Source organism: Anser brachyrhynchus, assembly GCF_964034855.1.
Source record: "Anser brachyrhynchus genome assembly, chromosome: Z".
Lineage (NCBI taxonomy): Eukaryota > Metazoa > Chordata > Aves > Anseriformes > Anatidae > Anser > Anser brachyrhynchus.
In genome coordinates this window covers 42,879,736-42,889,763 of record NC_137697.1, presented here as the reverse complement: position 1 = coordinate 42,889,763, position 10,028 = coordinate 42,879,736, and the positions used below count along the sequence as shown (strand labels likewise).

At 39.0% G+C, this 10,028-nt stretch overlaps 1 long non-coding RNA gene across 1 annotated transcript in view; it reads right to left on the bottom strand.

Annotated features, from left to right (window-relative positions):
• Positions 1-5,009: 5,009 nt before the first annotated feature.
• LOC308186146 overlaps positions 5,010-10,028 on the bottom strand; it is a 30,267-nt gene continuing 25,248 nt past the window's right edge. The window contains exon 3 of the long non-coding RNA XR_013943927.1: positions 5,010-5,067. This is a non-coding gene — a long non-coding RNA (uncharacterized lncRNA). The remainder of the gene's footprint in view (positions 5,068-10,028) is intronic.

Genomic DNA, 10,028 nt, shown 5'->3' with positions numbered 1-10,028 from the left:
CAGACGGCTCCAAAAGGGACCCAGCACTGGCCACAGCTGAGTCAGTGAGCGACGCTGGTTGGACCTCTGGGACAGCAGATTTAACAAAGAAGGAAAAAAAAAAAAAGCTGCTGTGCAGCAGCTGCTGGGAGAGAGGAGTGAGAAGCAGCCCTGCAGCCCCCAGGTGAGTGCAGCAGGAGGGCAGGAGGTGCTCCAGGCAGGCAGCAGCAGTTCCCCTGCGGCCTGTGGAGAGGCCCCTGGTGGAGCAGGCTGTCCCCCTACAGCCCATGGGTCCCACACGGAGCAGATCTCCACGCTGCAGCCCCCCGTGGAGGAGCCCCCGGTGGAGCAGGTGCATGTGGCCTGGAGGAGGCTGCGGCCCACGGAGAGCCCCCGCAGGAGCAGGCCCCGGGCCGGAGCTGCAGCCCGTGGACAGGAGCCCACGCAGGAGCAGGGGGTCTGGGGGGAGCTGCCGCCCACCCGTGGGGGACCCGTGCTGGGGCAGTTTGCTCCTGGGGGATGGATGGACCCCGTGGTACGGAGCCGTGTGGGAGCAGTGCTTGAAGAGCTGCTGCCTGCGGGCAGCCCCCGCAGGCTCAGTTCGGGAAGGACGGCATCCCGTGGGAGGGACCCCACGGGGAGCAGGGGCAGGGAGGGACCGTGAGGGAGCGGCGGAGACTGAAGAGCCGTCAGGGACTGACCTCAGCCCCCATTCCCTGTTCCCCTGCACTGCTTGGGGGGAAGAGGTAGAAGAGGGTGGATGGGGGGGAAGGTGTTTTTAGTTTTTTTTTTTTTTTTTTTTGTCTCTCACTGCTCGAGCTTTTTAGTAATAGGTAATAAATTTCATTAATCTCCCTGTGCTGAGTCTGTTTTGCCTGTTACTGTAATTGTGGAGTGATCTCCTTATCTAAACTCTTGAGCCCTTTTCATTGTAGTTTCTCCCCCTTTCCCTTTGAGGAGGGGGAGTGAGAGACCTGTTGTGGTGGAGCTCTGCTGTGCAGCAGAATATAACCACAACACCTAGTTATGCACCCCGGAACAGAATTTTAGATCTTGCTATGTTGGACAAGAGCAATTAAAAATATATAGAGATTATATATTAATATAATATGTAAGTATAAGATTAATGAAATCAGTAGAAAGGAAAAACTCGTACAGTATCCAGATAATCTTTTGTCAATATGGACTTAGTGAGGGACCCAACGCTTGTATTTTTATTTATTTTGAAAGTTAGCAAAGATCATCAGGTCATGCTGGTGTTTTGCAAAGTAATAATAAAACACAGAAAACCACACCACCACCACCACCAAAAAGATATTGGGATACTGCATTTAGACAAGCTCCCCAAACCAAACAGGCATGTAGATGTAGAATTTTGGCTTAACTGAAGTATCAGACTGCATACCTATATTAAGTGTCACTTTCACAAATGAACCTCCAGCCTTTAACTGGACTTTGCAGCTTCACCTGATTATTGTACAAACCAATCTCTTCCGAAAGGAAATGGCATGGTTGTCATGCTTATTGGTAGTCCTTATAAAGTTCACTGAAATCACAAATTTTTTTAAAGAACCTCTCAAATCTCAACAAAGAGGATTCTTCCAATGAAATACAAGCTATAGAAATAATCAAAGAGCATCTCTATTACTTACAAGGAGTTCATCAAAATCTTTCAAATTATTCCTCACAATCTTGCTTTTTCTAGGGAGATTCCTTTGTGGTTAAGCAAGACAGGTTAGCAAGTCATTTCTAAGCAAATCTTTTCAAGACATTACATTCCCATCCAAAACTTGTTTTAATAAACTGCCTATTTCCAATTTGTATGCATCAACATAGTTGGCCCTGAAATTATATTGAGAATATTTTATAAATAAAATGTTCAAAATCCATAGAGCAGTGAATTAGAATGATCAGGTTTTTCTGTGAAACGTCAGCAAATTTAGCAGGGAAAGAACATTTCCTAGGTTTTAAGAGATCGTGTTACTCACAGAATGATGAAGTGGTAGCAGCTAACGCAAGTGTATTCTCTGTGTCTGTGCCAGCACGATTGATTTGGTCAGAATATACCTGCATTCATCCTTGTTCCAGGACTGCAGCAGTGTTACAGAACGGAAAGAGCTCATTTATTTAGAACTCACTTAGAAGGTAGGTCTCAATTCTCAGCTCTGTAAACTGGCATATCTTGAAGCGTAATTTCAATGAAGGTTCACCCACTGAATATTTGGCCTAAGGTTGCTTACTTCTTAAAAATTGTCCCCTAGAAAGGGTAAAAGAAACAGACTTCTCAAAGCTAGCCCTGGGATATTTTATAAAACTGTCAAGAGAACTCTTGTTAAGCACGCAAGTTTTGTTGTCTTATACAGGAATATCCCATAGAAAAATTCAGTTTATTCTGAGAAATCTCTTCTTTTTCAGTAGGTGTTACAACAGTCTACTAGCTAAAATTTCTGTCTCAAGAGAAAGTCTACAAAGCCCCAGTGTAAAAACAATTAGAATGTTATGCCATGAGTGTTACTATTATGACCATGTCATAGCTGTCTATACAGAAAGGTTGCATCTTCAGGACAAATTGTGTTGTAAGATACACCATTTATGTCCCTGAGTGACTGTCAGCTTATTCTGAGTGACTCAGTATGCAGTAGTCCTAGATTAACATGAGTGTAAATTATTGCATTACTCCACAGTAAATAAAGCTATGTAAAGTCCTAATGCTCTGAGTGCAAACCTTTAATCTTTTGACCACTGTGCAGCTGGTGGACTTTTTGGAAATGTGTAAATGCAGCAAACAGGCATGTAGAACAGGAGCCAATAACTAGTAGAGGTCCCAGAAGTACAATCATCATGTCCCTGAAGTCATCACACTACACTTTTTGGTAGAGCCAATTATTCTGAGAACTGCTGAGCTGAGCTGACTGTGCTGTTTTTGATTTTGGAGCTAGCTTATTTGGCACAGACTCAGGTATCTTTGCATAGTCTACATTGTGTTCTTTAGTCATACTCCAAATGACCCAGAGCTTACAAACAGAAGTTGTACCACTTTCTTGCATCCAATTATAGCATGTTTACTCAAGAGAAATAATCAGAGGACTTGAATTTTGATCTAGTAGGTGCCTAATGGGTTGTCTACACAAAGAATTTCATGATCACAATCAGTCCAGGTCTTGGGAGGCCTATAATGCTCTACACAAAGCCGAGTTCTTGCATATTAAAAGCCTAAAGTACAGTAACAATGGCAAAGAGAAGGGTATGACTACCTTGCATAAGCGGTATAATTTCTTAAGTTTTTCTTCATTTTAAGAACAAATTTTCTTAAATAAATATGATTATGCTTTTATGAAAATGTGCTAAGTTACCATTCCTTATTTCTTCTTAGGGAAAGCAAATACTATATATTCCTTTTATATTTGCACAGTATAATAGCACACAGCCCACACAGTGGGTAATTTAAATGAACAGCAGGCATTCAAATTACACTGAAAGGGCTGTTATATTTCAAGCAGGGAACATTTTTATTACAGTCACATTCCTGACATCCTACGGGATGCATACACTTTTTTTCTTCTTTCTTGATCTTAGATCAACAGGCAACCAGCTGCGTTAAGTGGGCATCTCTGAGATGCCCATGAACAGTTTATGAATACAGGTACCTCACCTTTTTGATGCTGGAATATTTTGTACAGAGGAACTGTATTTAGTACTCAAGAACAGTAGCATGAACTGCATGCGGGAAGCCTCATCATATACAATCAGTGATTCACAGTTCCATTTGGAGCAGACAGCTACTAATGACATTACCCAGCCCAGCAAGCCGGGATTTGTGTACTAGTCTTCCCAAAAGTATTATCACAGCAGTGAAGGGAGGCAGCAGCACAGTTTTTTTCTGTTTGCATTCGACCTTTAAACATGCCTTGAACCTTGATGCAGGGTTGGCTGTTTCTTGCTTTGGAATGAGTCTGGCCATTGTTGCTGTAGCTATCCTAGGACTTCAACAGCTGGTAGCTCTACCCTACATATTTAGTCTATGTATGTTTTCTCACCTCATTAACTTCCTCCTTCCTCATCCTCACTGCCTCTTTCAGTTCCAAGGCTACAGAAGCTGTAGTTCATTAGTGATGTTCTCCTAGCTGTACAATTCTGGAAATTATTCACGGAAGAACTGTCACTGAAATAAAATAAGCTAAAAGACCGGGATTTCTTCAGTGTTCAAATGGCAGTTTTGCAAGTCCTCTATCACCTTAAAAGGAAGACAAGCACCTCTGGGGATTCATAAAAATGCATACATTTTAATGAGTGCTATGAAAACTAAGAGAGTATAGATGTCTAGACAACAAAACAGGGTCTTAAACATTTTTGTTAGTCTTTATATGTGACTCAGATTATGTCTTTATTGACTACTGATGTGAAGCACACAGATATCCAAAAGTTCTACTGATAACTTGATTCTGAAAACAGTCTAACCAAAGGGACTCACAATTCCATGCAAGCAAATTTACTGTCATCCATGCAACTACAGTAAAACTGCTTCTACCCCCTTAAATAACAGTGAAGATGTATCATCAGAATCCAGTGAAAATCACTTAACTTTATGCTTATGAATGACCTAATAAGTACTTTTAAATACCCTGGTCCATGAGGCCACAGCTACCTGCTCATAATGAACATAAGAAATTAGCGGGAGGTGCTAGTGTCCAAAAAGCTCTGCTAAGACTCAGCAGGGTTTATTCTTAGCCCTCTCTCTGTAGAGTAGATGACCTTGGACACATGAATTCACCTCTGTAGGCCTCAACTCTAACTACAGAAGGACCGTGGTAGTTATCTGTCCTTGGATTATCATCTAGCATGTGCTTGGGAAAGATTTAAAGAACTATAAGATTACTTACTTGGAATAATATTCAGAAGGGTAAATAATTTTCCCCAAATTATATAAGAATGATGAATTTCTGCCAAGAAATTTTGCTTACCTGAAACTGTGTCTTGAAATATTGTTCCTCATTGTTAACATTGGCTAACATTGGTTCCAAAGTGGCTTTGAACTTTGTAACGTCCACTAAACACCCCACACTTTACATTCTCAAAGGTAATTAATAGCTAGTAAAGAAAAAAAAATAAAGGTTTTATTTATTTATTTGCTTGCTCAAGCTATTTAATATGATAATTCAGGACAAAGTAATTATGTCTATCATGCTGTTCTTTTTTTGCTGTGACAATTCCACATCTTTGTGTGGCTAACAATTTTCATTCATAATAATTTATTTTGAAGGATAAATCAAATCTTCCCAGACCCACTGGGAACAGAGGCTGTCCTCGTAAAGAGGGTAAATATGTCTGACCTATTGGCTTCTGCAGTGAATCCACAGTAATGGTATCAACATTGAGCAAGAAGAATTGGTGAGAAGGGTCAGGTGTCATTGATGCCAGGACATTTTACATACTCCTGCAGATATGATTAATTGTACAGATCCCAGAAAAGCTCTTTAAATAGTAAGACATTTAATAGGAAAATATATAGCTAGAACTGTAAAGGAAACTGAAACATCACCGTGACGTAGTGGGAGATAGGGATATTCCTGTCTTTTACATGGAACTCCAGTGAAAATTTGGCACAGCATTAGGCAGTGACAAGGAGAAATCTAGCAGAGATATTATCAACTGTCTTTCTCATTTTCATTAACTATTTAGTTTTCATATTGGAAAAACATATAACTTTTTGCCTTTGTCAGTGTGGGGTATCCTCTAGGTGGGGTGGGGTGGGGCAAAGTCAGATCCCTGTAGTGTGAGGTGGCAGAAGGCAGCTCCCATTGCTGGTACAAGCCTCCCTGATCAATGCCAGGAACAGGATGTGTGGAAGGGGCAGTCTGATCAGCTTTCACTCTGACAAGCATTGTCACCTAAGCAAGCTGCTGTACAGCAGCAGAGAACACAGCCTGATTTTTGCATAATGTTGTCAGAACTGCCATCCTAGTCTGCATGCCCCCATCACCCTGGGGAGATTTTAGCAGACTCAGCCAGCATTGCTGAAAAACAGTCAGGTGGCTGTGGCATTCTGTGTTCCTTCTTTAACCTTGACAGGTAAAGATGAATTTCAGTGTAAAAGACAGAACTCTTCCCAGCTGAGAGGGCGAAGCCTGTTAAATCCCCAGCTATTCTTGGCAAGGTGATGGAGCACTGCTTGTTAAAAATTGCCAGAGACACATAAGATCTCTATAAAGGCAGAAATGCTGATGAGAGGATTGAATCAATGGAGTAAAGGGCTGACAGAGTGGGACAGGGAAAGGGAAGCAGATCAGTTCATCACTGTAAAACATGACAAACAAAAAGAAATAGACATGGTCTTCACCTTGCTTCACATTCACACCACATGTTTTACTTAGAAAGTAGACTCTTGTCGACATTGCTACCAACAGGCTTGTACACTGGGTCAAATACTGCTGTAATATTTAACATTTAATGACAAGGTTAGGAGAGTAAACCAGTTGATAATAAGGTACTTAAAGATCATAGGGCCCAACTAAACGGATACCATCAGCAGCTGCACAGTTCTACTATCCTCTGTGTATATCCTGAAGGAAGAGACGAACAACAGCAATGCACACCTCTGGATACAAACAAGGAGACAAGTATCAATGCTCTGATTCTACTCTTTACATGTAAAGAAGTCCAAAAGCAATTGGAAGTGGCAATCTGGCAAATAATAGAGGGCTCTTTTCCCTTCACTGCTCACATCTGATTGTCACTGCAATTGCAATTGCAATTGTACCAATTAACTTAGTGATGTCAAGACAATGTGTGATGAAAGTTTCAGTTTAGAATAGGCAACTATAAGGACTGAAGAGAAAATTGGGAACTGTGACTTTGCATAAACAAAACTAATGTAATTTTCAAAGGGTGTATTCTGCTGTCAATAGTTAAAATTTTGTATGCTGCACTCCAAAGCATTAATAGAGAATACTCACAGCTTTGACCAATTAGTCTTAAATGAAGAAATCAAGTTTCAGACTGTTCTGTATCAATAAAAGAACACCTAATGAATGGCTATCTTATGAGCTATTGAAAGTGCAAAAGTAATATGATGACTGTGCACATGTATTGTTACAATTGGTATGAAATCTAAGCAGATGTTAATGATTTATATTTATATGTTATCTATGTTCAAAGTGTTGCAACAGATAATAAATACATTAAAGGTAAATAATGGTATTTTCTTATACAGAATCCCCTATTTCTGGCTGATAACAGTAAATAAAATCTTTTTTCAATGATTTTGAATACAGTAATTATAATTCTTTCACTGGCCACTCAGTCTTTGTGTGCTCTGTAATGGATTACACCTAACAGCTGATCTTAAACTGGAATGGTGATGTCTTCCTTTTTAGGGGTACAAGACAAATGGATTATAAAATGAAGACTTACGCAGTTACATATTTCTTTCTTTTCTTTCTTTCTTTTTTTTTTTTTAAATCATTTATCGACTTATTTATTTTCAGGTGCGATGCAAGTAGCTTTCATAACTTTTGAATTTTTAAGGCGTTACGTTCATGTGGATTTAAGTCTTTGACTACCTAAAATATTATTCATCCTGCTGTGAACCGTAATTACATTTGTAGTAGCTTGGTTGTCTTTGCTGATTCTCAGTCCTATGTAAATGTTGAAGAAAAGGGTAATCCCAGCTCTGAAAATTTGCTTCTCCTTTGTTTTCAGTTGTATCTAAATGCTTGGTACAAAAAAGCATTTATGCTCAGTAATATATTGGCACCCACGAGCAGCACAGTTAAGATCAATGGACAACTCATCTGGTCAATGTCATTCATCCACATTTATAGAGTTACACGTATCTTAACCTTCTTTTTCTGCAGAGGTGTTCCTTAGTCTCCCTGGGTGATTTTGGGTCAAGGACAGTGCAGGTTTTAGGGTGAATATTAATCAGCAAGTGAGAAGACTGTTTTAAATATAACTGATACCAAACTAATGTGATGAATGCTTATATAAATTAATGAAGACAGAAATATTCTGTTTTGCTACAAAGTATTCTTAATTGTTTAGAAATTTCACAAAACTTTATTACCAATATTAATTATTGTTTATGCATTCGTAACATAGCATAGTCACTTTTTCGTATAGATTTGCTATATGATTTACTCTGTATGATTTATTGATGTCAAGTCACTGCTTTCTGTGTGCATGTGTTTGTACATCATTTAATGCCTGCTTCTGGGGAGAAGGGAAAACTAGACAGTTAACTGTGAGCTTTTTTTTGCTCTCCACAACAAAGATATATTTTACTCCTGTTCTTCTTTGGTTATTATGAAAGTCATCATTATACTTTTCAGAAGTGATCATGTTAAATACAGAGTAGTGCTGTGTTCTTTTTCCATTTCACGGAAAATCAGGTTAACTGCAGTTAACTACAAATTTTCAGTAATAATAACACTCTCCCCTGTGTACCTTGACAGGTATTAGAATCAATAGTCAATCTCCTTCAACCACCCTTATGGTATCTGACATCCAATAAGTTAACAGGGATTAAGCTCTGTCTTGCTTCATATGTAAATCATCAGCAAAACCCTACTTGCTATCAATTATTCAGAAGCAGACCCTAGATTTACAACCCTCACACAGGCAGTAAGGGAAAAAATGTTTCCTTGTGTCATTCCCTTCTCCAGGAACCAGATCAAAACTTGGAAATTGTGGTTCAGAGTTATACAGCCAATAATGGAAATTGCGAGTCAAGAGCGCATCTAAAGGCAGCTGTGTTCATCATATTGCAGTTTTGATTAACAGTAAGAAAGCCTGGGCTAAAATCCAATGAAATCTAAAGGAGAAAAAAAAAATACTGTATGGGATCTGAATATATTTTCTCCAAACTGCTAATTCCCTCTACAGTCTATAGGAATATATGTCTTCTCTATAGGGATATCTTGTCATTTTGCTGGAGTAGCCACTTTCTATTACTGCAAGCCAGGAGCAGTTAAGAGTTTATTATTGTAGCAATAATTTATTTATTTTAATGTTTTAACTTTTGGGTGCAATAAGATATTGCCTTGCAAAGTGATGAATTAAAAGACCACAGTATCTCATCTATCCACCAACAAAGCTTGAAAATACTAGAGTAACACACTCCAACTGGTGTTGTAGACCAGTAGCATGGCTTATACTGCCTGATAACACTCTGTATGAGTTTTAATAAAGTGTGCTTAACACATAAGATGCAATTCTACTAGTGATAGCCACATCCTGCAGTGCGTTGTAAGTAGGTTATGATGCACATTAACCAAATTGTAAAGATACAGTGAATAATTTGATTCTTATAATTTTAAAATGATATGCAGTATTGAGTTACTAATTATCTCTTTTTTTTTTTTTTAAAGCTTCTCAAGTTCAAAGCAATGTGTAGACATTAAAAAGACCATGCAAATTGTATGATTCTTTTACAAAATGGTGGACACTGCCATTTAAATGTAGTGCACAAATACAAAATACAGCCTTTATGATAACCTGTCCTGTAGCCACAGTCATATTGTATTTGCAAATACAATTTCTATTTTGCAGAGTAGGAATCTAATTACTGTACCAAGTACAAGACATTAACAGATCCACTGCTGACCATCAGCCGTCCTGGACAAACATTCCTAATAATTTTTTTTTAAGATTAATTTCTTCCTGTTGGAAGAAAACACCAGTAAATCTATGTAAAAAATAATAATGCTAAGACCTTTTGCAAAGTTGACGTACTGCTACACACTGCTGATGAAGCTATATCATTAACTCATTTTTGAACGTAACTCAGAAATACAGTGGGAAGATCGAGGGTAACTATTAACCTTTTTTAAGTATAGTTTTAGGGAAGAACTAGATTTCTTTAGGACATTGCATAGCTAAAACAGTAGTTTTCCACGTATGGAAGAGAAGATGTGTACATTTTAGCTGGGATGTGGTTTAGTGGGAGTGTTCCAGGGAATCAGAAAGATTAGCAGGAGAAAAACACAGCAGAAAAGACAAAACTGAGCCTATTCTTTGACCTCTGCTGGCAGCTCTTTGTCAAGATTTTGTCC